The sequence below is a fragment of the Neopelma chrysocephalum genome, unplaced genomic scaffold, assembly GCF_003984885.1.
Source record: "Neopelma chrysocephalum unplaced genomic scaffold, ASM398488v2 Primary Assembly neopelma1_66, whole genome shotgun sequence".
Classification (NCBI taxonomy): Eukaryota; Metazoa; Chordata; class Aves; order Passeriformes; family Pipridae; genus Neopelma; species Neopelma chrysocephalum.
This window is the reverse complement of record NW_020897725.1, coordinates 5974472-6000461: the sequence shown is the minus strand read 5'-3', so window position 1 is coordinate 6000461 and position 25990 is coordinate 5974472. Positions and strand designations below refer to the sequence as shown.

The window sequence follows — 25990 nt, the reverse complement described above, 5'->3', positions numbered from 1 at the left end:
TCTCCCCAGGGCTCTTTGTTTGCCTGCACTTCTTTCATGTTGCAAGAACCCTTTCCGAGAAAAGCAAGCAGCAGCACATCCCAAGCAGCCCTGGGCCATTAGGCGTGTGTCTCGTGGCTGCTTTAAACACAAGGCATCCTCACAGCTGTTGGAGACATTTGGCTCTAGGCTTGGGGGTGAGCCATGAGTAAAATACTGCTAAAGGTGGGAAAAGGGGACAGAATCTGGTCCACTTCTTCATCTGGTCAGGAAGATGTTTGTAAACCACCCTCCTATATCTAATCCTCCATGTCCAGTTCTCTGAAGTTTGTTTCTTGACCAGGCTGTATATTCTGATGAACAAGCCATGTCCCACCACCCCTCCCTAAAGCAGGCATGCTGGAACAAGGACAAAGGCAAGACCACTTCTTCAGATCTCCCAGTATCACAGCTGTAATGAGATCCCCTGAGTTTTGCCCTGGTCTTGGCATGTTGCCGAGTTTTCTCTTTGCTCTCAAACATGTTCTCAGGCCAAACAACTGGGCAGGTGTGCTCTGAAACAAAGTTTGGAAATGGCAGTGACCACCCAGAGCACCAGGATGTGACACCAAGGACTATCAAGTCCAAATTTTCAAGCTGATGAGATGCTCCTGGTTTGTAAAACCAGCCCAAAACAATCTGAGCCTTAGAGTAGAGCCCTTAGAGCTCTCTGTAAGAGCTGGGAATATGTAGGGGAATGTGTTTAGCCCTGAGGAGTGGAGAGAGGGTGCTGGAGGGTGCTGCAATGTGAAACTTGGCTACAAAGCTTCAGTGCTGGGAAAGGGCAGTGTTTTATCCTGATCAGCAGCAAGCCCTGGAATTAATAGGGTTGATTAAACCATCTTGATGTGCATGGTATGTGGAGATAAAGGCCCAATTCCCTAGGGCTTCTAGTGAAAATTATATGTTAACCATAACAGTACGTGACATTTCCCGACAGGGATGAGGGACTCTGCTGGAAGACGAGAGACAAGTACAAACCAAGGGGGCAAAAGAGGCAGCTCTTGGGAGAGCAAAGTTACCACGAACTTGCTGGATCTGTTTCAATGCTGAAATGACGTGGACCCTGGCACCAGGCAGATCGAAAGCAAGGGAACTATGCCTGCTTTGTGTTGTTATGACACATATATTTCCCTGAAAATGACATTAAAGAGTACCAGAGGCTCAAACATTGTTCTGTTTATCTGTTCCCTGGGTAGGGCTCTTACTGTTAGAGACAGCCTGAGCACTGTAGAGTATGGCCCCTGTCAAAACTTTTCCTCTGTCATGGGGGCCATCAGCAAGTGTGAAATGGGAAGCCAGCCCAGGGAGTCAGGGCATACATGACTGTTGCCTGCTGCCGCCTGGCAGAACAGCATCCCTTTGAGACACACAAAGGGATGAGCTGTGGGAGGACACTCCCCTGCCATGCACTGAGGTTTGCCAGATAGGAAGCAGATGGCACAGGATGATTACTCCCCATGGCGTTGACCCTGGGTTCATCCTGTGCAGAAATATGGAAAGGCTCCTCATCACCCAGGCTGTGTCAATGGTGCCTCAATATGCTTCAGGCCACATTTCAGCCTTGGGGCTCCCTTGCAGTGGAGCTGGCACCTGAATTACCCATTAATTCACAGAGTGAACTCACCCATGCTTGTGCAAGCAATACACAGGTAGCCATAGCATCCTAAGAAGAAGACTCCCAGCAGCTTAACTGAGTGCCAGCTCAAGCCTTGACCAAGGAGAAAAGCAGAGGGGTCCTATGGACATTCTTCAAGATGCTGTGATATTGAATGGATGATTCAGACCTTTTTAAAAGAAGGCAATCTTTGGGCTTCGGAGGTGCTGGCTGAAGACTTCTATCTGAAAGATCCTGTTTAGAGCCTACAAGAGTTGTCTTTCTGCTCATAATAACTTGGAACAAATGTCAGTAAATAGAGTCTGTTTCTTCTCCAGGCATAGAGGGCTCTGGAAATTTTCTCAAGAGAAAAACAGCAACACACAGTGAAAGAAGTGGTGCAGGCAAACTGAAGTACAAATGGCAGAGAAGCCAAAAGCGTGTTTGCCCTTCCAATCTTGAGCTCATGTTTTTTATGGCATGAAATGTGACATGCACAGTCAGTCGTGGATTTCAAGCTGAGAGTCTGTTATTTGTGATGGCAGTGTAAAATACACAGACCCTTACTCCAAAAAGCTTATGAGAGATTGAGAGCAGAGGACACAGATGGCCCTCAGACCATCATAAGCTGGAGTTTCAAAGCATCCAGCTCATTCATTAGGCAAGAGCAACACCTTATGCCATAACCTGGATAACTGAAGCAGACCTAAAAGAAAAAATAATAATAATGGCCCATCTTCGCGAACGAAGATTTGGGGAAAGGTCTTTTACCTTTCCAGCCTGCGCAATGGATTTTTTAGGTGAGACACAGCCTGCGCTGAACTGAGCCCACCCTTTAATCCTAAGGTTCATCTGCCGGGGCCAAGCAAGCTTGGACAATGGCAGTGAGGTCCTCAGGACGTAGGTTTGTTTAGAGTATCCTTCTCATAGATGGATGGCCACACAGGGCTAACGGGTTCCATCTGCCCGGGAGGGACTGGGAATCGAACCCGTGGTCGCAGCAGTGAAAGTCCTGCACGCTAACCACTAGGCCACCAGGGGTCCCAAAAAACTTTGACTCTTTTCACCCTAGTCCACAGCCCATCCCACAGATCAGCATACAAATATGATTGAACAAGTGCCAAGGCATAGGACTTTCTGGAAACTTGGGCAACACTGGCTGCACCAATCTCTTCTATCCCCAAGAGCCTCATAGCCAGAAGGGCACCATTAACCTAAAACTTACCAAGGATAGGAGCTTTTTTCCTGATTTTCTGCATTTGGTTTTTCCCTTCCCCAGGAAAGGTAGCAGAAGGTTTGGGACAATCTAGAAATGGGCACATTTCTAGATACACCTGGGCAAGTGTATCCCTTCTGCTTTTAAAAAAAAATTATTTGTAGAGTAAGTACAGAACATTCAGACAGCTCAGGGCACTCTGATTTCCAGGAACAAGCTAAAAAACCCATTTAGATTGTCTGAAAATTCTTTGGCATTTCCCTTTCATATTTCCAAAGCAATTTCAAAGGTAAGGTGATAGGCAGTACAGACCAACCTTCCTAGGACTGCCACAGATGAAGGGAAATGTAGCAGGGGAAATGATTGCCTTTATCATATTTGTTTGATGCTAGAACACATTCTCCTCTGCTAATTTGTGGCTGGACTGATGCGAATACATGGATTTTCATGTAAGTACAGCATATTGCTTTATGGCTGCAGAATGTTGATGAGCTCAGCTTGATCAGGAGAAAATCCCTGCCCAGGTTTTAGTAGAAACCTGCAGACACACTGATAGCAGAATAGTAGTTCTGCCAGCCTCAGTGGGATGTGGCACTTGCAAACAGCATGAGTCATTTGCCCTGGAGCTGTAGTAGCAGAGATGATCTGAAGATCTAGATCAAATTGGTGAATCTGCAGCATCTGACACAGTTTAAGAGGTTAAGCCTATTTGTAGACAAATGAGGGTAATTTTCATAGCTGAAGGGATTATTTTTTTTTTAATAAATTCATAATAAACTCCAGGGAGGAGAATACTGAGACCTGTACTCAGATCACTCTGTGGAGATGAGAGGAAGTTCATCCAAAACAGGGATGGAGTCAAAGGAGCCAGAAACTCAAGAGCGCATTATCCTCAGTGCTTTGTTTTTTATCCACTCACAGGATTAAGTTATGCTTTCAGGACAGTACAAAGCATCCCTCTGGAGCCAGACCTTGATCTCCCTGCCTGGTGCATAGGTGGAATCCACAGAAGTGTATTTGAAGGGGGAAACTGGGAGAGACAGAATGGATGTGCATCCATGGGCAAACAAGTCCCTTCTTTTCAGGGGAATTTCTATTCATCATTTCTTGTCTTACTTCTCCTTTAGTCAAATATAATGCTTCATATAATTAAAAAGGGGACAACATTTTGCTCTTCTAATGACATGAAATACTTGAACAGACAAATTGTAAACTTATAGTCCTGTGGTAGCTCACACCACTTCTCATTCTGGTCATGTCACCTTTCTGTGTCTGTGGATTACGTCTCGCAGCAGAATCAACTCAAAGCCAACTTAGAATTTTGCCTAAAGGAAACCCTCCAGGAAACCCCCTTGGTTATCATTAATGGTGAACATGAGAGTCAGTTTGCCAGTGGGCATCAGCAGTGCAGTTACGTGGCATCATCAGGAAGTGAGAAAGGATGGGACTTGCTGAGTGATTGTGGGTAAAACATTATTTATTTTATGTCTCCAATGCCACGTCATTAAAATAGCAATGATACCAACTCCTTAAGAGTATTTAAAATGAATCCACTAAAGCCTAAAAAACACTGCCTTTTATGAATTGCCAAAGATTGTTTTTTTACAGTCTCACTGCAGCTACTTGCACTTCAGGAAGTAACTGCACCTATAGAAACAGTGTTCTTTAATTAACATAATTATGATCATAAATGAACTAGTAATCATCTGAATAAGCACAAAGACTTATAAAATGAATATGGGACAGATTTCGACTGAGGCTATCTCTACCGCCCCCAAAAAAAGACAAAAAGGCTGAAGTTAGCCCCCACTTCATTTTCCTAAAATGTGGGGGGTTTACACTGCTTTCCATAGAAATTAAGGATGGATTGAATATGGAGTTATATAGACCCACTGGGAAAACAGGACCTTATGAAAAGGACACTAGCATGGTTTGCAGGTGGATTGTGCCCATGGACTAGTGATGCTTTCACTTAAGCAAAGGCTCTTCTGCTTGGAGGCAATCTCCCAAGTAAGCTTGAAGATTTGAAAATCATTCCTTTGGGGTCATCTGAAACTTTTTTCCAAATTCAGAGTAATAATATATGGAGCACTCCATGCGCTCATTTCGTTCCCAATTGCTTGCAAGTTCAGATCATGCCAAAACATGGCATTTACATAACATAATGGATGTACAATTACATACATACATTACATTATTTCTACATCCAAGGTCTGTAGGACCAGGTCCTTACTTGTTCTCCTGGAAAAAGCAAGTTTTTCAGTTCTTTCAATGTTTTTACACCAGTCTTTCTGAGACGTCTTCTTACAATGTCCCCTCAGCATCTGTTTTATTTTAAAAGGATAAAAATGCATCAGTCTCACACATTCTTTCTACTTTCAAGCTTCTCCAATTACATTATTTATATGAATCTATTCCCTTTTTTTGTTAGGATTTTTTTATTCTTAGTTTAAGTTTCATATACGCAGTGGCAAGGACAGAGACCTGCGGGGTGTGTTGTTTTTAAAAACCATTTTATTTTGTCTGCTCTGTGATGAAAATATCTCTGCAAATGTAGGATTGCAAGGATGTTTGGGCACCTGCCATCACTCTTATTAGCTTTAAGCTGATCCTAGGAACTGGCAGTACTTGACTATCCGGTTCCCAAGTAGCATTTGTGAGCTGCAGGAGTCCTTCAATCTTGTCTTCCAAGCATTACTCTTTGGGTCCCTGCACTTACCACCTGTCTTGGTAAGCTCAACTTATTCTGAAATCTTAAAGTTAACATGAGACATCTCCGTTCTTTGGCCTCTGCATGTCTGTCTCAGTACAAAAGAGGACACGGTGTGAAGATGCCCAAGCTGGCAACCCAGGACACTCAACAGTGTACAGTTCATCTGCACTTATGCAAGTCAGAATTCCCTAATTTTTGGCCTGGATCTTGTTCTGACAGTAGATGGGTCAAATGCTTCAAAGCAGCCTTGTGACATTGGTTAAGTCTCCCAGGACTAGAATGGGGCTCCTTGATGCTCCACTGTTTCTCACATGTTCCCAAAATCAGCTCCACTCAGCAGAGGCTAGCAAACCAATTAACTGCCTTTGAAAATTCTGGCCTTGGTCTTCATGGTGAGATCCTCTTAATAACAGCACTGCCTGGAGTGAGCAAAGAGCTTTTCTTGTTTTCCTCAATCAGAATTCAAGCAAACTTCTGCTGACCTCTTCATTTTGGCCATTTGATTTCAATGGGAAATGGACTGCACAGGGAACTTGGACCTCAAGCCTTGTATATTTTCTCTAATATTCTTTTATCTTCATTAAAAAACATTTACTAATATATTAAGCTAATGTTTCTCCAGAGAGGGTCACACACAGTTCAGCATGCATCTTGCATCCAGAGATTTCTCCAGGTCTCTAGTGTTAAGTTTTTCTAAACAGGTCAGGTATTTACTTGCTGTTACTGAAGGGAACAAGCAGAGCCCTTCTAGTTGACATCTAAAATAATGAAAGGAAAACCATATGTAAACCATACTTTCTGGAAATAAACTAACCCTTCTACATTTACAGGGTCAGGGGAGTATGAGTGACCCCATATATCCCCATGTGACTGCCCAAGTTGCTACATAGCAGAGGAAAACAGGTCACACAGATGTAGTTACAGAAGTTGAAATGGGGATGCAGGGGAGATGAGGAAATGCTGCCAGATTTAGAGTAACAGGTGGTTCTTCTGTGGCATCCATGAGGGATGAGTGGAGCTGGGTGCTGAGAGCAACCTCTGCTGAGGTGCCTGCACGACATGGGGTAGAAAAGCATCTGCAGGGATGGGGCACCACGGAAAATAAACAGAGGAACCAGCACATGCAGCATCAGCCCTTTCCTATAATTGGTCCTGCAAGGAGCTCTGGAGAAACCCAACCCTGCGATAAAGGCTGTACCTTAGGACTTTGGAAACACAGGGTTTAGGCACCTGCTGTCCCAGACTGTGCCTGACTATCAACAAACAGCTTGGCCATGATGCACAGATCCCAGTGAGTGCTTAAATACCTTCCTAGATGTGGGTGTTGCTGTCTCAGTTCTCCTGTTTCCTTTCCGTGCTGGATAAAAAATAGCTCTCTACCTTGTATGCTGGAAAAAACAAATACATTCTGCTGTGTCAAATGCTATTTGAAATGAGGTTCTTATTTTAGGAGCCCACTCAACTCAGAAGAAATAACACATTCCCATGTTTCCAGCTCAGCAGAGGCACCTCATGTGACCCTACAAGTTTCTGCCCAGCAGAGGACAGGTCACACAGAAGTGGTGACAGAAATCCAAGCAGAGCACTGTGATCCAGAGAAGATTATCAAGCCCCGGCAGCTATGGGAGTGAACTCATAGCAGGTCAAGAAGAAAACAATTAGCACAAGATTTGAAACAGTTTCTGGTGAAGCTCAGGGAGACTTCCCATAGACATCTCAGTGTCTCACGTGGACAATGATCTTAGTTCTCCATCATCTTATCCCTCATGTGGGCACTGGCACATAATGTGCACTGAAATACTATCCAGCTTCAGGTCACAGCTTACCTCCAATTCACGTTCTTGAGCCTGTCCAAGAGAAGGTAGAGCTGTATTTTTACGTACTAAGCTTACAGGATTACATTGCTGCCATGTGTCCAGGGCTTTCAAAAGATGTAGCCAGACCCTCCCTAGTCCCACTGACCTTTTCCCATTGATGACTAACCTCAGGGCTGCCTGTACGACCAGAGAGCAAACGAGTCCAGAGTGGCAGTTCCTTGGCAGTGACTTTATTCACCTTTCAGTGCCGCATTTAATAACTCTGGATGGCACTTATTGGAATAGATTTTCCAGCAAGTGGCATGCCAAAGTCTTGATGAAATCTGGCCTTCTGTCTGATGTCAATCACCTACCTTTTGCCAATTCAAAAGTGCTATCCATGCTGGAAAAGCAAGTCCCAAGGAGAACTTCAGCCCAGAGCACACAGCTAAACCTGACCTAACAATAGGCTGTAGTAAAAAGAGGTCATCAGTGCATGGTCTTCAACCTGTTCTTCTACACTTTGTGTTGAACAACAGACTCCCCAAACTACTGGAGGTACTTCCAAGTGTCTTCCTATCTGTTTTATGGGAACCCTTTCATGGTCACTGGAGCTAGTATGTGCACAGGTATGGGTATCTGCTGAGGGGCGACAAAATAGAAGTGCATCCACCACCTTATTTTGCAAACATTACATAGTCTTTACTCAAACAGCTGATTACATATATGTGAAGATTTTAGGGTGTGGGCTAAGCTAATTCTCAGCTCATAACCTAAGCCTGTCCTTGCTAAATATGCAAAAGTAGACATTGTTCTCACCCTAGATTAGGTTATAGTTTCAGTTCTTGTTGTTCCCTGGTGTCAATAGGAAGTATGTTCTCTGGCATCTGCATCAGGCGCATTTGCACCAGTCCCCGATGGCTGCAGAGCTGCAAATTCTGCTTGTGGGTGGTGACTTTGCCTCCGGATCTTTTGTTTTCAAAATGCAGCTGCAGAGGAGAGGAACATGGCATCATTATTGCTATGAAAGGTCTTTTCATCCCCTGTGGTTTCCGGGTTAGAGCTGTGTTGGCTGAGGATTCCTCCCCCAGGGTGGAGGAGTAATGGAAATGCAGCCTAAAACAGGATCAGGAGGAAGATGTGAAGATGAGTACAAATGCACAGTGTATGAGTCAGTGCCACAAGGAATCTCTATCCCGTAAGTCAAGATCACACCTCCCCTTGGTACAGCAGAGCTGTTCCCACACAAGGAGAAGGCATCATGTGGTGTTCAACATCTTTAAAAGGACTTATGTCCTGACTGAAAGTTTAATAGTGGGAAAATATTTTCAGGTCAGTAACATTTCAGCTTCAGAGAAGGGTAGGAAAAGCAAGCATGACATGCTGCATTCATTATCTGCTGTAAAATAATATGGACCAGGCACTGAGGCCAAATCCTTTGCATGGTGCAAATCAACCTCCTGATGCTAAACTGATGCTGAACTGATTAACTCTGCTGATGAGTTGGCCTTTGTCATCAAAACCAGTTCTCATACTCCCATGCAGTATTATATTTTAGATTTTTCATTAACAGCCTCACCTCAAGACAGCTCAGAAGAACCAAACTATAGCTCTAGCATCAGGAGTACGCAACATGAGCTGAGAAATACCCAAAACAACAGCTCCACTGTCAAGTGTCTCCAGACTCCCAGGGCCTATAAATCCACAATCCATGGCAGCCTTGAGTTGCTGATGGCTGGAACTCAGACCTGAGCCTGTGGGTTCTTCAAGGCAGACTCCATGTCCTTCAGAGTGGGAAGAATTTGTCCCCCAAGGAAAGAGACAAGGCCCAACAGAGAAAGACCTTCTCCTCTTAGGCAAGCATGAGCAGGGCAAGGCAGAGTCAAACCCAAAGAGCAAGGCCAGGTTTGAGCCCAGCCAGGATAAGTAGGTTGCACAAGGCAGCCACAAGGCAGACTAGAGAAGCTGCAGTCTGTTCTGAACCAAAGGTTCAAGGGACTGGCATAGTTCAGCTCAAGGAGCAATGTAAATGTAAAAAGAGTTATTTTTATTGCTGCACATGTCTTGAGGACAGACTAAAGCAGAAGTGAGATGTGAAGGGGCAGGACGGAGCACAGAAACAACAAGTGGGACTGCTGGTGGACTGCAGACCTGACCACTGGGAAAGCATCAATCCCCTTCACCACCTCCTAGAGAAGCTTATCAAGCCCTGCCTCTCCCAGGGAGCTGGTTGCAGTGAGGGAGCAGATCTGGAAATCCAGGTAGGTCTCATGGTCCATCCATCCAGACACCATGCTTGACACCAACCCATCGCTCCTCTGGACGGGCCGCATCAATGTCTGAGGAGCAGCCACATGACACAGAGCCTGCTCACCTGTCATGTGCAGGCAGAGCAATCTGTGGCATTGTGCAACTGTGCAGCAGCACAGCACCAAGCCTGCCCACAGGCAACCTCAAAGCCCAGGGAGGCACCTCACATTCTCCTGCCATGACTGTGGCTTGTCTGGCTGCACCCAGCTCCCTGCCACGTCACAGCAGGTGTTCCAGTGCTAGCCCTCATTCCAGCAGCTCTTCTGGGCAAAGCAGGAGGAGCTTCTCCAGGAGAGAAGGTGCTCACAGAGGTGATGGACAGCAGGTGTCACTCCCCACTGGATTGGGCAGATGGTTTTGGGACAACCACCACAAGACGAGGGTGACTCAGCCCCTGCATGCTCGAACATCCTACCAGCCTGGGAGACACCCTGGAAAACCCAGGAAAGCAGAGGCCCAGGACTCAGCTCAGGATGGCAGCCTGGGCCATAGCTGTGCCCTTGGCACCCATTTCCCAACTGGTTCCTCAGAGGTGTCCATGCAGATGTGCACCTGCACAGGCAGAGGGACACTTGTCACCCCCCGGATCAGTAGGACACGGGTAAAGGCAGGCCTCAAGCCATAATGGGTCCTCTCTCCATGCCTTCTGTTTTGGGGGTGCGCTGTGACTTGGTACACTGTATTATAAAAGCCTTTGTGTAATTTCCCACAGTAGCTGGTCTCCACTGTGTTCAGTTTATAAGTACAGTGACTTTTTTCCTAAGTGCTGGACTGACGAATGTCACTGGCATCTGAGGTTCAGGATGTTCCCAATAAAATCGTGTTTCCAAGGGCACATGCACATCTTCCTCTCTTCCATGAATTTACACATCTAGAACCTGGTGAACTGCTGACAAGGCACAAGGAGGAGTAGGATGCAGGTTGTCCTCTGGAATCCATCCTGGTTTATTTGAAAGCAGTTTCAAATGCGAAATGCTGAGTAGAAGATGCTATTTGTCACTCTTGGGAGCAGATTTTCACTGTAGAGGCCCCAGTCTCATTTACAATAAATTGCCTCATAATGTGCAGGTGATTTATGCCATTCTTCAACTATAAATTATACTTACATCCACTCTGTGGTCTCTTTTCATTGCTAAAGTGTAGTGATGTGACCGTAGGGTAAGTGATAGGGATAATTTGTCTACAAGGAGAAATTCATCAGAATAACTGTGTGCATGAAGAATAGTCTTTTTCATCTTGGAAAATACTCAGTCTGTTTTCTTCATGTGAAAAAAACATTCACAACACAGATTCAATCTGCAGGCGTTGTTTCCCGTGACCCGAACACCACAGATATGTGCTATATCTTCCTCTGAAATGGGGTCAGAAGTTATGAATGTATTCTGTAACTAGCATCATTTTTATTCACAGTACTTATCCAAAGATCCCAAACAGAGAGTAGAAAGCAATCAGAGTTGTGAATGAGGATAAATTTGTCCTGTTTGCTTTTTTAGGTTTGCTTTTCCAGCATCCAGAGATATATCTCTTTCTTTTTTAGGTTTGCTTTTCCAGCATCCAGAGATATATCTCTTTCTATTATAAGCTATTTTTCCAGGGTAATTTTACTTACAGTCAAAAATGAGCATTGTGAAATCAACTGTTAAATTTAGATCTTTGGGCTGTTTTCATCAGAACAAAAACACAGGGATTTGTAGCTGTCAGCTTCCCTAACACTGATTCATACAGAAAGACCAAATCCTGAACTCAATTAATTTAAGGTGGTTTCCAGTCATACCAGAGACACAGGCATGAAACTGAGGTGCCTTTGGACCTTAGGATGAGGACCTTTTGAGCATTTCAGGCAACAACCAGATTGGGAGAGGTAGCTGGGAGAGAGCCACTTTAGTGGTTTCTCGCTACTAGCTTCCTGCTGAAACTTTTGAAAGAGGAAAACATTCCTGGTTTCTCATATTCTAGGATATTACTTTGGCTACAGTTGGAGTTTTCTAGCTTTGAGAGCCAAATTCTACCATTAGATCAGTAGGGCATTTTATCTGGGAGGAGAAGAACGTTGGCTGGAACATGTAATGGAGGACCAGCAGGATTCTTCTGCATTCCAAATAGTGGTCTTGGTGGATCTATGCTGATTCTGTGCTTGGGATAATGCTGTATATTCTTTGAGAGGGAGCAGTTCTAGTACTACCTACACCACTAAAAACAGATGCCATATTTGTCTATACTAGGGGCTAAGTCCTCCCAGGAACTGTCTGATAGCTTTTGAGCCCAGATTGCTTAATATGCTAAATTACAGACAATTACTTTATTATTCTGGATAGAGTATTTTTGTCCAACATGTCAGGGAGATGAACACTGTTCATAACATAATGCTTCTGAAGTTCTCAGCAGTGCTTTCTGAGAAAAAGTGTCCTTCTGGTTCACTGGTAAAAGCGGCATCTTCGCAGCAGAGTGAATCAACTAGTTACTGGATAAGCTCCTGCCTTCAGAGCTATACTTTGCTCTTGGAATTTAGACCAAGAACTAAATTTAAGGCCAAAAATCTGGTATCTGCCAGCTCGAGTTTTTAGCCTCCTCTGTTAGTCCAGCAAACCAGAATAATGGTCTGACTGATACTGTTTATTTGCAGGAATCGGTCACACCACTTAAAGCTTTTATGTGCAGACTCATTTTTTTGTTGTTGTTTTGAATGTCCTTTACATCAGGTTAGTTTGTCCCAGCCCTGATCCTGTGTCACCTTTGTGTGGCTTTCTCTAAGGGAAAAAACCTACAGACTCACTGCTGCTGATAGCCTGTACAGGATAAAGTAAATTAAAACCACACATGGTTGCTCAGAAAATTAGGTTTACGTGTGAAGAGGCACAATTCTAGTGCTACCTTTTTGTATCCCTGTTAAACATCATGGAACCTGTTGTTAACACATTTTATGCTGCCAACTGTATGAGCCATTTCACTAGTAAAGACCAAAACCCCCAGGAAGCACTGAAGTTGTCCTCCCAGAGAAGGAAAATGTTATGACTCACTGATGCTGGTGCACCACAGAAGACTTTCAGTGCCTCAAAAGGTCATTCGACAGAAAAGGATGAAAAAGCAGAGAAACAAAAATCCCATCTCCTGGGGCACAGTGAGGTAACATCACCGCAAGTAGCAAACCCTTGGTGTTCCTAAACACAAGAGTTTGCCTGGAAAGCACACTTTTCATGAAAAAGTGTCATACACTTGAATTTAACCTTTTCCTGCTGGAAACATTGTAGCCAGACATTTTGCCTGCTGAGCTGTATTGACAATGCTTGGCCTACAGTTGGGGGAAAGAGAGAATTTGGGAGGCGATGTCCTCTTCTGCCCTTTGTGCTATCCATGCCTGGGGAACAGGGGGATATTTTTGGAATACTATTTTAAATTGCAGGGAGGGGCTATCAGGTTTCATTTCATCTGTTGGTTCTGATCTGTGGTGCCAATCAAGCTATAGTTTTAAATTATAAAATGGAGTCCTATGTGGTGAGGAGCACAATAAGAGACAATGCCCTTCACAGTTGGAGTGTACCTGTGGCGATCTGCGCTTTCACCACTATGTCCATGTTACTGCAATTACTGTCTGCCTCGGACTTGTTGATTTGAAGCCTATTATGTCAGCTTAGCCAGTCAGATCAGAGCAGTAATGCTCTGCTCTCCATACCTCAGCCCCTAGAGGGAGAGAAAATGGATTCCTCTTTCTGGAGGGACTGCGAATTTTCTAACAGTGTGTGATGGCAAATTCATGGCACAGCTGATGTCCTCTAAATCCTCAAGTCTTTACCCAAGGCTCCCTCAGAAAGATCCATCCAGACCCCATACACCCCAGTAAAGAAGGATCAACATGGAGCAGGAATTACCCCCCCAGCGCATTCCCCTCCACTCTGGGAATAGCATCCATCTGTGCTTTGCATTTTGTCCCTTCTTTACAGCCTACAATCTTTCAGATATTTTGCTTTTACACCAACTAATTCTAAAACAGCTGATGATCGTGGAGTGTGACCATGCAAGGAAGATGGCCCAGAGATGCACTGAGCATATCTGTTTATATCCAGATAAGACTGGGTATTGGGATGGGGAATGGCTTTGAAGGTCCATCAAGATAAGGGAGTTGAGTGGTATCGCCAGCTGACTTTTCTTGAGAAATACATTTGACTGTAATCTTGCAAAATCCCAGCGCTGGGGAAGGGTGAAAAGGGATCAACTGTTCTCATGGTATCAGCCATTTTTTAAAACTTCAGCTACAGTGAAACCACACCAGAAGATAAGGTGGTTTCCGACTCTGATTACATGAACACTTTGGGGCTGATCTTGCGTCCAAAGATTTTATGTTAAATTTACCTCCCCTATCTTCCTTCAGCTTAAATGTTCTATTCAAAAGACAGCAGGCTTGTCCCAAAGACATTGTGAAATTAGTTGTATAGGAAAAGTAATAAATTTGCATTCTGGCTTGCACGGTTGTATATTGTCTACACTGCTACAATGATCTAATTTAGCTGGAGGAGTCAGACTCCAATATGATGACAAAGGCTGTTTCTGCACAGGCTGAACAGTAACAGCTTTGTACAAGGTAAACAGCAGTGCCTGGGAACAGAGGGGGAAAAATGGATTCAGGCATTTTAAGGTAGCTGTCTTATGATGTATCTCTGAGTTTCAAACAGCTCACAGATCTAAAACTTCAGCTGTTTAATCAGCTGTCACCTCTTCAAGATTTCCTAATTCTCCTACGCTACGCATGCTGCCTCGGATGATTCGTATTTTCCACAGACACATGATGAGACCTCCGTTAGGGCCCATGTGTCTGTCATTACCCTCCCACACCAGAGCTAATGTCCTTCCCATAATGGATATTGATATATAGATATACACAACACATCCCCTTCCAGAAAAGCTTTCCAGGCTTTTTCTCCATTAAGTTAACCTCTATTGTATTACCTGAAATTAATTTTGCTGCATGTTGAATGTTGGATGTTCAACCAAAAGATGAATGCTGTAAGTGCTTACACGAGTTTCATGCTTAATGGAATATCTGATCACTAAACTTGGATCTAGAAGTGTTTTCCTTCCCTGTGCTCCAGCTGGTGTACTTACAGTGGTCACACTTTAAAAGTCAGCATACACTGCACAGTGCTCAACACCTTCCAATACACAGCACAGTATCTGATGGGAAATCTTTCCTCTTTACCACCAGCTCTGCCTCCAGACAGCAGGGCTGAAAGAAAGGTACTACAGCCATCAGCAAAAAGCCTCATTGGAACCGCCACAGAGTTTCAAGCAAGAATATTCCTTAGGGATGCACACTGCAAACTTAAGAACAGAACCTGCTGCACTATTATCAGTGGGAAAGTCACCAACAGCAGTTGAAGATGCCAATTTAGCTGTTCTGGCAGCAGAAGACTGTTTTGCACTATTAGATGGATACAGCTACTGTGTCCCACCTAGCCTGGGCAAACACCTGGTGAGTTAGAGCAGAGGAACCTTAAAATTATGTACAAACTTAGGAGCACTCACCTTTTTTTGATGCAATATGGGTGGGAAACCACATTAGAGAATACAGCTCTGAGAAAAAAGCAACTCCTGCTCCCAGGGATCTGCAACCTGAAGAACAGGCTGGAACAGACTCAGCTGATAAACTTGTTCTTGCAGTCAATTATTGAAATTTAACAATTTCCTGCCTGTGAGCTGAGTCAGGGTAACTGTCCCAGAGCACACTTCTGACTCCAGTGGAACCGAGGTAACCTCACCTTGTGTACCCTGTGGGAGGCCGATTGCATCGCCCCACAGCTGGTGCACGCGAGGAGCAAGGAGTCACGGTGTTCCTGCAGCTCTCCTCGTGCCCAGGGACTTGTTAAACCCAGGCAAGTGTGCACTTTGGCTACCAAAAAAAAACCAGAAGAAAAGTTCTCTCCTGGGGCATCTCCTGATGCATTTTGGATCAGTGGGACAAAATTTTCTCCTGAACTGGCCTTCAACTGTAATGTGGCAGCTCACACATCTTACCATGAGCAAAGGAAGGATGACAGGTAACTTTTTTTTTCCATTTAGGATTGATTTGCAGTGGCTGGGTAGAGCATCTAACTGCTTCTGCAGAGCTCAGAGGCTCTTCATGCACACCAGCTCTTGCCAAAAAAAAAACCCTAAAATCGATGTTGCAGCCACACAGGTGGCCTGTTTGGACTTCTTCTGAATTATGACCCTGCTGAGTTTGCTGAGTTATTCAGGGTCCTGCAGTACCATATGCCAATTTTATTATGTCTGGGATTAATTACTCTTTGCATCAACCCCAACCACCCGAACCCCTGTCAAAGTAAAAAGGAGCCTTTTTCTGACTCTGAGATACTGTCACAGCTTATTCCTCAGGCTTTGGGAAAGGACCTTGTGATACTCTCTAAAAAATGCTTCTGTCCATCAGCCAAGTGTTGAGATGAGCAACTCAGCACTAGGCTGTGTAATTGCAGTGAGTAAGAGACAGGACTTGTCTTCTGAACGGGAAGACCCTCAAAACAGCAGTTTTTTATTTCCTGCAGTTTTAACTACATTTTAAAATTTAAAAATCAAGATGCTAGATATGTATTTATAAAGATAGATCTGGTACTACTTAGACCTTCCTTCTATTTTACAAGAAGACTGCCTCTTTCCCAGCTAAATCTTGGAAAAGATGTAACTGCGGCCAAAGAAATATAGACTTACTCTGAATTCATTCGTCCTGTTGCAGGTACCAGTGTTGTGCCCTTTCCTTGCAGCTACCAACTCTGGACTGATGAAAAACATCTTGGAGAGTATCTCTCTTGGGCTATTTCTCGGCTGCCTCCTCTTTTCCAGGATATTTTAGAAGCTGGGTTCCCATTGCTTGCAGAAAGACTAAGAGATCCCAAAAATGCAGTAGCCACCCATCATCATTTACAGCACAGCATGTGCTGAAAAATCCCTACTTGTAATGGTAGTGATACTGCTGTGACTCCTTGGCACTTTCTCTGCAAATTCGCTTTCTTCCTGGAAAAATCAGGCACGCTCCACTCCATGCCTGGCCAAGAAAGTCCAGATGCTTTATTGCTTCATTCTCATGCTGCGTTTAGATTTTTAATGCTTTCATGTGAAAACACATGGGAACCCTAAGTCAATACTCTATTTATTTCTTCTGTAAAGTCACTTCTTGGTGCGAGAGTTAAAGGTTACAAGCAGTGAATGGCTGTTGACTCCAGGGGTTACTCTTGTAAAGCAAACCAACACTGATTTTTATTTCTGTTTATCTGATGCTTGCAGAGCACTACACACCATGTAAACAACACAAGGCACCAAAGGGGAAGTTGAAAGCGAGGACTGAGCACTGTGGTTAAGTCTGCACACAGCACAGGCAAGCACAAAAAAGTGGATTAAAAACTGTTATGGCTGAGCCACAAAGTGTTTGCCTCTACTGGAGCAATACCAAGCCGGAGAGAGATAAAGCCAAAGCCCCTAAGTTATGTCTCTTATATCTACTTGAAGGGAAAACTCAGATGTGCAGTGGCCTTCAGCAGCAGGTCTGATATGACAAAGTTCAGTTTCCACGCACCTGTTGATAGAAAAAGAAAAGGATTATAAAAATATCTTACTTGTATGTATTCAGATTAAGAGTGCTGGCATTAAGGTTTCCTGTGGGCAGTGATAGGTAGAACAAGGGAAAGGAGCCAACCTAGTATGATGCCCCCTGTCTGCTCCTCTAAAAGGCCCTGGGCATGAGAGGTGGCCCACTGAGCAGCTGTGCCCTTCTAAGACCTCCCTAGGAGGGAAGGGAAGAGTTTCTCACCATTTCCAGGACACATAAATCCCTGCAGTCCTGGTTCTCAAAATTATGCATAAGCTTCTCTGTAACAAAAAGGCCTGGTACACTGGCATCGTTCCCTGAAATTGCCAGTGCCAAGTACTCAAGGACCAGTACATAGCCTTAAAAAACATAATATTCCTTCTTGATTGTCTTCTTAACCAAAACACATGGTAATTTGCATTTTCTGAGTCACAGGAGCATACTTGGAAGTCACTTTGTAGCTTCTCTGCAACTGTCAGGGCTCCAAATGTGCATTCTGGATTTAAACCGAAAGCTGAGCTTCTCACCCCAAAACTATGCTCCAGATATTGGTGCTGTCAAAAGTAAGCCAGCTATCACAAGGTTTATGATAAAAATCAGAAAGCCAGCAACCGTCCTTCCAGCAAAGCATTCTTTGTGGCTACGAATATCCAGCTGAATCTCAGCTATGTGGTTTAAGAGACAGAAATTAGTATCTCCGGCTGAATGACAACAAGCCTTAACTATATTAACTCAAGAAGGTGGCTCCACCAATGTCCCTGCTCACTGGTACCCATGCTGACCCAATGGGCAGCCCAATAGAGGGCAGTGATACAGAAAACAAAGCTGAAAGAGTGGTGGTGCTTTTAAGTCATAGGTGCGAGGGATAAAGAATGGATGGCATTGGGTAGAAAATGGCAAAAAGACCAATAGTTACAATACTTCTCTCCTGGTCTGAGGTCAAATACATGGGCCAAGTGGACCTATTCAATTAAAGATGTATTTGGGAGAGGTCCCACACGAAGCTGCAGCGCTATTCCTGGCCACACTCTGGGTGAGCTACGCTGGCAAGGAATGTGTGCTTCAGGAATGCAGCTGGACAGGCTGTGTTTAGGAAAAGTTGTGTATCCTACCAACAGGGTGGAAGATTGGAACTCTCTAATAACCACGCTTCTCTCTCCACAGGAGATTTCACACAGCAGATCACCCTGCTGCCCTTTGTAACAAGCTCCCATCACTGCGCTGAGCACTGGCCACCTACAAGATCTGGACACACCAGACAATTCCCCCTGTCAGACAGGGATGCTCAATGTGTCCCGCTGATGCTGCCAGGGTGGTGTTGAAGTAAAAAAACTGTAGAGTGACCCAGGATGGACTGGCAGACTCTGCAGACATGGAGGCGACCATCCTGAGAAACTCCTGTGGGCTCTTCATTGAGACTGAGCAGTTGAATCTGTGGCTTTCACGGAAAGCAGCTGCTGGTGCAGGAGAGGGCCTTCTCACATACGGAAAAATAAGCTTTCTGTAAAACAGGTAGTTCTGTAATGGTCAGCTAAGGGGCATCTTCAAATCTATCCAGGAACAATTTCTCAGGCTCCTTCCCCTGCAGTGTGTCCCACAGCATGACCATGAAATGTGCATTTGCACAGTGAGAAAAACAGCTCCTTTCAGAGCCCACGAGCGAGGGTAGATGTGATATGTGGTCGAACAGCAAGGGGTTACCTTCAGATTTTCTCCCTCATCATGTTGAATGGAGGCCTGGAGCGGGCAGCATGCCTGATGGGCAGGGCTGTAACCCCCTGGAACCTTCCCAGACCTTGCCTGGGGCCACCTCTCACCTTTGGAAACTGCCCTGCCCAGGGATGGCTTTTCACATTGTGGAAACAGCTGCTTTCTGCAGGCTGCTGAAGGGACAGAAGGGCGGAAATTTCACAGTCCATTCCCTCCATCTGTGTTCCTACCTTCTCTTCCATGGACATCCGTCCTCTGCAGCAGGCTTGCCCTTGGACTGCATGATCCTTCTACCTCTGAAGACTCCAAATCACTTTAGGAGATGGAAAATGAAGATGCAACAAGGCTGCAAAAGGGAGTGCCTGGCATTAACCATCTCCCTGCAACAGGTATCCAGAGAACAAGAGAAGTGGGGAAAAAAATGGAGAATTTGGGTCACCAAACTAGGTCCCCTGAGACTGCAGGCAACCAGGCAGTGATGTTTGTTACACAGGGGCCACAAAAGCCACAGATAACACTGCAGCACCAAGAAGAAACTTCAGACTTATTCTAAGAGCCACAGCCGTGATGTGCCACAAGGAGGATGGAAGAGATGAAGGACATGGCCACTACATGATGTCCCAGGATAATTACAGGAGCTCACTGATTATTCTAGGAGGTCAGCCATGACCTGCAGTACAAAGCCTAGCCAAGGCAACCCCACCGATGACTTGATCTTCGCAGGTGTGATACCCTCAGAGCTTAGTGGCATTCGGTGTCTTCTGCTCTCCCCAGCACTGGTGGTGCAGCAACACATGGCTGTGGACCTCAGGGAGGCCCTGACACTGATCCAACTCTTGGCTTGGTTTATTGCTGTCCCACAGAGAAACCTGCATCCTGCAGGACTGTTGCCACAGCCAGTTCAGGCGCCACTGGCCTCATGCCCACTGTAGCTCTGTACTCCAGCTCTTCTCCGTTGTGGAACTGAATGTCCAGCACTAACTCCTGACTGCAAATTCCTGGGCTTAATGCAGTGGGCAGGAGGCAGAGACACCCTTTGACATGGAAAATATATATTTTCTATTAAATCATATCCCCAACCCTGTTGTCAGCTACACTGTGCACAGTTTATTTACTAGAAGCAAGAAATGATTCCCAGATACACTTCCAATTTGACAAGATACAACTCCCTTGGGCTGCTCCTCTTCTCAATTGGTTTGCTGACATTAATTTGCTGCCAGCCTCCTGCCTCCCTTATATCTACCTATGGCACGAGGAGGAGGGAGGATGGGCTGGCCCATTGCGTGCGACGTATGTGGAAGTTGGCTCGCAGACAACATCCCGCTGTTTGTCTTTTGTGCACAGGGAACTGCCAGTACTATTGTGGCTTTCTCATCTCTATTATCTGTCCTAAGCACATCACCTCACATTTAGGGGCGTGCTTCTGTGAACTGAGGTAAATCCAAGGGCATCATTTTATTTTTCCTAAATATTTTTTTATTTTTTTACACCAAACCCACTTGCAGGTATTTGCCCAGGAAACTATATTCCTCTCCCTCCGATTCCCAAGAAGCTGCTGATCTGCACTGCTCCCATTTCAGTGTGGAGAGGGCTTCTCCCTGCTGAGATCAAGTAACTCATCCAAGGTACAGGAGCAGCTGGCAAAACCAAATGACCCTTGGGGACAGTCTTCTGGCTCGAGTCCACACTAGTAACTAACACAAATGGCCCTCTTACCCCAACATCAGCAGCCAAAATCCCATCCAGAGGGTAAAAATCTTAAGCTCAGGCTTTCAAAGCAACCAGGAAAAAGTCTGGTATTCCAATCCTGCCTGCAGCTGCTTCCCTCAGCCCTTCAGGATCCTTTACTGGGTGCCCTCGTACTGCCAGACCCTGAGAGTGAGTCATTAGAGGATGCACCCTGCAACTCTTTGACCTCATCCAGCACTAAAACCTGCTTCCAAAGGTGAGTCATGGCCCAGCACCTCCCCATGCATGACTTGCCTCCAGAGAAGAGGCTGGTTCCTGCACCTCCTTGCATGCCAGCTGCCTCCTTGATGAGTACATAAGGTCTAATGGTCACAGGATGGGCAGGCAGGAACTGCCATGATTTCATTGCAGCTGTGACCTGATTGACCCTTCATCACATCATTTACTCTGCTTCTCTGTGGAGTGAGAGTCATGAGACTTGCCTGCCTGGTATGAGGATTAATTCCCACCAGCTAATGCTTTGAAGATGAGAACAGCATACATCGCCAAGTGCTGCTGTTGTTGCTGTTAGACCTGTGCTCTGCCCAGGCTGGGATAATGCACAGTTCAGGAGTCCATGGTGAGAGTCACTGGTGTCTGTGTGACATCCTTCTCTGTGTGACATCCTTCTCTGTGTGACATCCTTCTCCTAGGAGGATCCCAAAGGGATCCACTATTGGCTGCCTGGAGGGACCCACATCTACCATGTAGTCACCAGGAAGCTGATGGACAGGGGCAAGAGGGTCCCCTCCCATTCTCAAGGCTCAAGGAAGGCCTGATCCAGAGTAGAGCTACGGAATTTTTTGAAAGAAGGCTTCACAGGGCACCTGTGAGCATCCAGAAAGTCCCAGAGTAAAACCAGCTCCCCTAAAGTATCCCTGGAACACATCGGCCAGTGAGTCAATCTTATTTCTGGCATTTGCTCTTGCTCAGTGAGTTGCTGCTTTCAAGGAATAGAGGTGTAGAAAAATAAAGCTTGGGCCACACCATGGCTCACTGTTCCCAAAGTCAGATGCTCTTTATCATCACTGTGTGGCTTTCGCAGATGGCAAACCGTCCCGCAGTGGCATGAGCCACGGCACGCTAACTCTGCCACTGGCATGCCTAGCCGGGGATGACAGGGGCATGGAGGCTATCAGATCTGTCTCCCTAAGGAAATATCTATCATCTGGATCATTTTTTAGATAAGAGGAACATGTATGCTTCTGAGGTTTGAAAGCACAGGCTACCACAGCCAAAAACGGGCTCCTTGCCTCTTCCCATCAGATGGACATCTGGGATGGCCTGAGACTGTGATACGGGCAGGATCCCATAAGATGTGCCAAATGAGGGTTTGCTGCCCAGAGTCTGCTCTGAAGGAGTGTTTCTGTCTTTATCCTTGTGTGGGAAATGCATCCTTTAATGCAGACATTGGCAATGCAATGACCACATCAATAATTCTGATGACCTGTGCAAACCCAAGAGGGTCACGACATCACGCATTGCCTTTCTGTAAACCAATGCTGATGGGTTTTGCCCAGTGCAGCACCCTTCACCCACAGCTTCATTTTCACTACTAGAGCTGATTTCCAGTGTTAGCTTTTACCTGTAGTATCTGCGTGTGCTGACTGTGAATGTTCACAGGTTGAAGTCAAGACATTGCTGGAATAAAGTCCTCACCACCCCCATGCAGAGTGGCAGCACCAGAACTGTGTCCTCTCCGTGCTGCACCCTGTGGCCACTTTGCAATGTCACTATGTACTCAGTTTGTCCCAAAAACACAGTTTTTCCCTCTGAAACTGTGCTGTGGCAAATCTCCCCTGGCTCCAACCAGCACTGGGCAATGGCAGAGCCGCCCTCAGCTCTTCCTATGTGCCCTGAGATAAAATTCATTCCTTGGCATGAAAAGCCCTGCTTTGAAGGGATTCAAGGTTGGGGAGGTGGCTTGTGTCCTGCAGCTCCAGGAGGGTGCATAAGAGGCTGTTTTGATGTCTATGCAACACATACACACACCGGGCCAGCTGTAGGGAGGGGAATGTTCTCCTTTCACAGCTAAACATGCCACTTTTAACCTCTCTGCTGCCAATTCCCAGATCTGTAAACACGGAGCCACAATCATTACAGAGGTACCAGCTTTGGACAAAAACAAATCCAATGCCTACACTGGTTCCTTTGCAAATCCCTGCACCTTCCCAGGCATTTGAATGGGTTTGTCCCTGCTTTGTTAACCCCTGCATACCAATTGCCTGTGGAGGACTGAAGGCAGAGTTTAAGCACTTGTGGTACCTGCAAAGTAAAGGCTGAAGCAAAGGAAGGAGGCTGCTGCCCCACAACACCCCAATGTGGAAGCACCTGTGGGAGAAGCCCTCAAAAAAGCTGCCCGTGACCTACTGCGTGCAGACCATTGCTACTGCACCAGCCAGTAGGAGCTGAGCAGCTTGGCCACAAGCAGATCTATTTTGGTCTCTGGGGAAAGTGTCCACACTCTGGAGCAGTAGCTCTGATTTCTCTCTGTGCCACCATTTCCAAAATGTCAGTTCCTGCAGCTGGTCCAGCCTGGTTAACCCTGGCTCTGCACCTGTGTTTCTGTGCCACGAGCTTCAGTCTTGGGGTTTTTGTTGTTTTTTTCTCAGTCCCAAAATTTTTTTAGCTTTGATTCAGGCTGTGCTACAGTGCCAATGGTGGCAGCTCTCCTGCCACACCACGTTAAAATCTCCAAAGGTTTTAACACGCCACATGCTCAGTTGAACCCACGGCTCTTGCTGCCTTATGGTCTGACACAGTGCTTTCAGTCAGCAGGTGACCACCTACTGCAGCCCACTGGCAGCTCCCTGGCTTCTCACAAGGTCTGATAGTGTTTGTGGGTTATCATGACAGATCATGACAGCTTTTAAAAGAGAAAGGAGAAATCAATCCCTGTGTCTGCCTTTCCTAGCACTCAGTTCTCTCTTCATCCCCTATTGCAGACCAAACCCAACTGCAGTTCAGAGTTGCTGAGTGATCCTCATTAAAAGGATGAAGGTATTTTCAGTGACATGGATCTGCCTGGCTTAACCCACTCTGCAGGGCAGGACGTGGGTGACAGGCGACTACAGCTGTTCAGGGACACACTGAGCTCAGTGATGCTGCTGGGAGTTGCTTCACCCCAAGCAGCTCCACTGCTGCAGACCTGGTCTCCTCTGGAGTCTCCTGATGTGTGGAGGATGGTGTCACCTGCAGTGATGCTGTTGAAAGATGTTCACTTGTTGAAGGCACAGGGCAATTAAACTGCAGAAGAAACACACCAAAGATGATCTTGCAGCTCAAAGCATTCTTGCAGATCAAACAATGTCTCCTGGCACTCAAAAAATAGCTGTCACTGCTTGTAAGAGAAGGTGAGACAACCGTCCTGTAGGGGTGGCCTGGGAGGAGACCTCAGCCCCAGTGTCCTTGTATCTGGATTTTAATTTTTGCATACACTGCGGCTCACCATCGCTCTCAAGCACTTTCTGTCCCCAGGGGCTGCAAGAACCCTTCACATATGGCAGCTTTTAGCCGGTGGGTTTTCACTCTCCCTTCCTCCTGCTGACTCTGTGTAACGCCCACAGAGGGGAGCCACGGCAGGAAATAGAGATGGGGCGGCCAAGGGCAGACCATACTCCTGGTGTGGAGCTCTCAGCATCGGCAAACACCGTCCCTGCAGCTCTCCTGCCTGCAGGGCTCCCACTCTGCCCCGGTAGTGCTGCACCTGCACGTGCAGCCTTCCCTGCACCTCCAGTGGTTGTTTTTGGGGTTTTTTTTGAGGGTGAATACATGGCACTGTCACTTGCAAGTGCCAGATGTTGCCGAATGCCCCGTGGCAGCCGGCAGCACAGACAGGGAACGGCTGGCAGCATGACCTGGATTAGGACAGCTTATCCCCCTGGCCCCGCAGCAGGCCCCTCGCCACGTCTCTTCACTGCAGCCCCCAGACCCAAGCCGAGGCCAGGCTATGCCGCTGGCTGCCTATCCTGACAGACATCCACCCCCTCCTGTGGGATTGGAGCTGCTCCCAGACACCCAGGGATACCCCCCGCACAGTGTCCCCAAGTAATGTTGACTTGGCAATAAGAAAATCCGTATATTGAGGTACGTACACCACAGCACAGGGCAAACATGTCCCAATCCTAATACAAAACATCTTATATTTATTAAATGAGCCATAGTGCATTCCTGGCTGGGGATGTACCCCCTCAACCTGGGCTTGGATGCAAAAACCCCGTGTTTTCAATGTTCAATATATAACAGTTTTACTAACAAGTGCCAGTGCATGCACTATGTGTATACAACACATATATTTTCATATGTAATACTGTCTTATATATATTTACATAGCTTTCAGTCATACATATTTATCTATAAAATATGAAAATAAATAGATTTTAATATGAAACCATACATAAATCATAGATACAAAAAATAATATACATAAAACATTACACCAGTATAAAATATACACATACAAAGCATACACTTAAAAAACATTCTACTGATATTTTATATATATATAGTGTTCTCCATATAGAACCACATGTAACATTATTTTATGTATTCTATCTGTTTTCACAATGTTCTAAATTGATGGCTTTTAAAAGAGGCAGGAGAAATCAATCCCTGTGTCTGCCTTCCCTAGCACTCAGTTCTCTCTTCATCTGCTCCTGCAGGCTGAACCCAACTGTGCTTCAGAGTTGCCAAATGATCCTCTTTAAAAGGATGACGGTATTTTCAGTGACACGGATCTACCTGGCTTAACCCACTCTGCAGGGCAGGATTAAATTCTATATATTTCCATAACTATCATTTTGCAATGCATATATTATTATTACAATATTATATTATAATATTTTATTGTATTACATTATATCCTATTGTATTATATAAAATTGCAATACAAATATCTAGAACATATTCACAAGCCAACAAACCCATGCTTGTATAAATATTTCTATTGTTTATGTCAATAAATCAAACATGGGAGCTATATATGGCATCAAAACACGCATAAGACATTATTTTTATGCATGTTGGTGTTCTACATTTAATGTTTTATGTACACAAGGCAGACACACACGAGAGCTGTCACGCACAGTACACAAATTCAGCACACACCCGTAATTCGGAGAGAGGCTCTCGGCCGCCATCCAGCTCGCGCCCCCAGCGACCAGACCACGCCCCCTGCAGTCAGGCCCCGCCCTCTATGCCCAGGCCCCGCCCCCTCCAGCCGCGCGCCGCGGGCTGTGGGCGGGGCCGGCGCCGATAAACACGGCCACGTGCGGGGGGCGGGGCCGGCCCGCGCTTCCGGCAACACGCGCCCGCCGCCGCCGCATAAATAGCA

At 45.7% G+C, this 25990-nt stretch overlaps 1 long non-coding RNA gene across 1 annotated transcript; it reads left to right on the top strand.

Annotated features, from left to right (window-relative positions):
• Positions 1 to 20595: 20595 nt before the first annotated feature.
• LOC113968160 lies at positions 20596 to 22329 on the top strand. The gene is made up of 2 exons (XR_003534401.1): positions 20596 to 20875; positions 21312 to 22329. It is a non-coding gene; the product is annotated as an uncharacterized LOC113968160 (long non-coding RNA).
• Positions 22330 to 25990: the final 3661 nt, after the last annotated feature.